Source organism: Capsicum annuum, chromosome 5 (genome assembly GCF_002878395.1).
Source record: "Capsicum annuum cultivar UCD-10X-F1 chromosome 5, UCD10Xv1.1, whole genome shotgun sequence".
In the NCBI taxonomy this organism is placed as follows: Eukaryota; Viridiplantae; Streptophyta; class Magnoliopsida; order Solanales; family Solanaceae; genus Capsicum; species Capsicum annuum.
This window is the reverse complement of record NC_061115.1, coordinates 208798080-208801448: the sequence shown is the minus strand read 5'-3', so window position 1 is coordinate 208801448 and position 3369 is coordinate 208798080. Positions and strand designations below refer to the sequence as shown.

Sequence of the window (3369 nt, the reverse complement as noted above, 5' to 3'; positions counted from 1 at the left end):
AGGTCATGCCAAAATAAATAAAACAACAGGATCAACCTCAAAGTCAAAAATTACAAAATCCACTGGAAATATTAAGGATTCCAGTTGCACCAAAACAACCTCGATAATACCATCTGGTCTAGCAAGTGATCTATCCACCAGCTGCAAAATAATAGTAGTGGGTTTGGGACTCCTAAGACCCATCTTTTGGTACCATGATATGGGCATAAGATTTATGCTAGCTCCCAAAACACAATCCCCATGCACAAATAGTTTGTCCAATGATAATCTGCAAGGTGAAACTACCCAGATCTTTAAGATTCAGGGGCAATTTGTTTTAAATCTTGGACGTGCACTCTCGAGTAAGTGCAACTGTAGTATACTGGGTCAACCAATTCTTATTCACAACTATATTCTTCAAGTATTTTGCACATTTTGCACACTCTGCAAAATGTCAACGAGAGGAAGATTCACTTGAACCTGCTTCAGAAGATCTAAGAACTTCTTGTAACTTGCTTCCTCTTGATGCTTCCTTGCCCTTTTAGAAAAAGGTAAGGGAAGAGTCTTTTTCTCCACATGAGTTTCTTCACTTTCCACTTTTTCTTTGACTTCTTTTTCTACATTGTCTTTAGCACCCTCATAATTAATCTTGGGACTATCCTCTTCCTGAACTGTATCCTTAGTTTGCAGCCCACTTCTTGTTGTAACCGAATTTACCTGCTTGGGATTTGTCTCTGTATTTTTTGGTAATGCTTTTTGAGGTCTTGTATTCTCTTCCCCTATAATTTGACCCAACTGTAATCTTAGATTTCTCATAAGCAATTGCTGACTATTCAACTCAGCTATAAACTGTGCCTGTTGTGTCTTAATTTCAGTTGCAAATTATTCTTGTTGAGTCATAAACTACTTTATCAATTCCTCCATATAGCTAGATTGAGTATTCTCCGGAGTATTTTGAGCTGACTGTGGATTTGGTTGCACTTGTCCCTTGTACTGATTTGCATTCTGCGCCTGATTTCCACCTCATGAGAAATTGGGATGGTTTCTCTAGTTAGGATTATAAGTGTTACCAAAATTTTGTTGTCCCTGTCGATTTACATTCCCTATATAGTTGAAAGAATTTGGATTATCCGTGCAAGCATCAGCTACATGCTCACCACTCCCGTAAGCCTCACACCAAGAATTTGCCTATTGGACTGCATTCGATGTAGCTGCTGGTTGAGTAACGCCCAACTTTATGTTATTAAGTTAAGTAATCATATGATTTTGCATAGCTATGATCTGTGCCTTTAATGTAGTGAACTGATCTACCTACAATACCCCTACAACCTTTTTAGGAGTATTCCTCGAGTCTGCATACCCTTATGAAATTTGATTCAACAGTGTGTACAATTCTTTATATGTCTTCTCAAGATCCTGTCCACTTGCTACTGAATCCAAGAGAATCTTCGTGTTTGGATCCAATCCTTCTATGAAAGTATGCACAAGAACATCATTGGATTAATGATGGTGAGGGCAATTTCTGAGCATACCGTTAAATCTCCCCCAATCTTGGTAGAGATACTCTCCTTCTTTCTATCTAAAACTCAAGATTTCACTCCTTAAGTATGCCGTCTTCCCCGATGTAAAGAATCGAATAAGAAACTTCTGAGCTAGATCTTCCCATGTAGGGATAGAGAGTGGTGGTTCAGCATGTAACCACCTTTTTACTTCCCCCATTAGAGAGAAGGGAAAAAGTGTCAACCTGACATAATCAGGATTCATCCCTTCAAGAATGTATGCATCGCTGATTTCTAAGAAGGTCTGTATATGCTTCTGCGGGTCTTCGTATGAAAAGCCATGAAATTGCCCCGCTGAATTCAACAATTGCACCATATTCTTATTCTATTCAAATCGACCTCCTAGTTCAGGCTTTAAAATACTGCTCGTCACATGGTTCGCAAGTGAAAATGCTCAACCAATTTTTTATCTCTTGCCAGTCTTACATTCAGCTAAACCTACAAAAAATCAAAAACGTTAAAAAGATTTTCCTTTTATTTCTTTAGTAAGTATTCACAATTTAAAAATTCCAAAAATATTTTTTCCTTTCAATAGGAGCTTTGTACATTTTTATATAACGAAAATATCAAAAAGATTTTTTTTCTTTCATAGTTGTTGGTGTTAGTTTCTAATTAAAAATCCAAAAAGATTATATTCATCTGTCTTTAGTTGTGTCTTTCAATTCAGGGTTTAGTCAGTCATTTAATCCTTAATTGTCCAATCTGGATGAACTACGCACCCTTGATTCTCTTCTCTCGGGAGTGAGATACGTAGGCAACCTATTATTGGTTCGGGGATCTTATTTGAAAAATTCAAAAAGATTTTCTTCACTCTTCACTTAGAGTAGGTGTTTCATATACATCTTTAAAGAAAACTACAAAAAGATTTTTCCTTTAATAGGTTCAAGCTTCATTTTCATATGAAATTCAATATCGAAAACCCAAAAAAGATTTTTTTTTGGTAACCATAGGTTTCATTTTGTATAGGGAGTTTAAACTTGAAAAATGCAAAAAGATTTTCGTCAATTCTTTTGACAATTTGTTATTATCTTTTCTTTTTAAAGTTTCAAGAAAAATAAAAAAGAAGGAAAAAAGAGTTTAGTTGTCCATTTTGGCAAGACTTCACAAACTACGCACACCTGATTCTCCTCTCTCGGGAGTGAGATACGTAGGCACCCCTCTTGGGTTCGGTAACCTTTTAAAAAAATGGTTTTGAAAAAAGGTGTTGAATTCTAATGCATTTGCTATCTCTTGTTCAGTTAGTTTAAGGTGGTTGGTTTGTGTCATTTTGGTCGGTCCTCCATATTGTACTAGGTCACATAGAAAGTTATGGCCAACAAGGATACCGAGTTTATTATCACTGATCATATAAGGAGTTCGGGGAATGAGAATTTGGAAGATAATGAAGTGATTCGGAAATTAAGGCAGTAAATGATAGAAATGCATCGAGCTTGGGCTAATGGGTTGCTGCCTACTCCATTTCCCACTGATAATCTGGAATATCTTTCTAGATTGCCTCCAGTGTCATATGCACAATTTCCTATTGTTTTTGACACGTTACAACATGCATCAGGATCTACTCCGAGGCAACACTATCGAAACACTTCCAATATTTATTTCCTCATTCCTCAACACAAAGCTACCATATGCTCGGCTCCACCCACTGTTCATGTTTTTATAGCCCCACCTCCACCCGAAGCTCCTACTTTTGAGGTTTATCCATAAGTTGTGCCTCCCCACTCTATGAAAGAGCATGTATTGAATATTTTTGCTTATTAACTTCATGCTATTGAGCCCACATTTAAGTTGACTAATCTTTATGGATACACTCAACCACCTGAATTTTCTCCTA

The 3369-nt window shown here is 36.8% G+C and overlaps 1 non-coding gene across 1 annotated transcript; it reads left to right on the top strand.

Moving 5' to 3' along the window:
- The first annotated feature begins 1480 nt into the window (after window positions 1–1480).
- LOC124899038 lies at window positions 1481–1587 on the top strand. Its single transcript, XR_007056177.1, has one exon. It is a non-coding gene; the product is annotated as a small nucleolar RNA R71 (small nucleolar RNA).
- Window positions 1588–3369: the final 1782 nt, after the last annotated feature.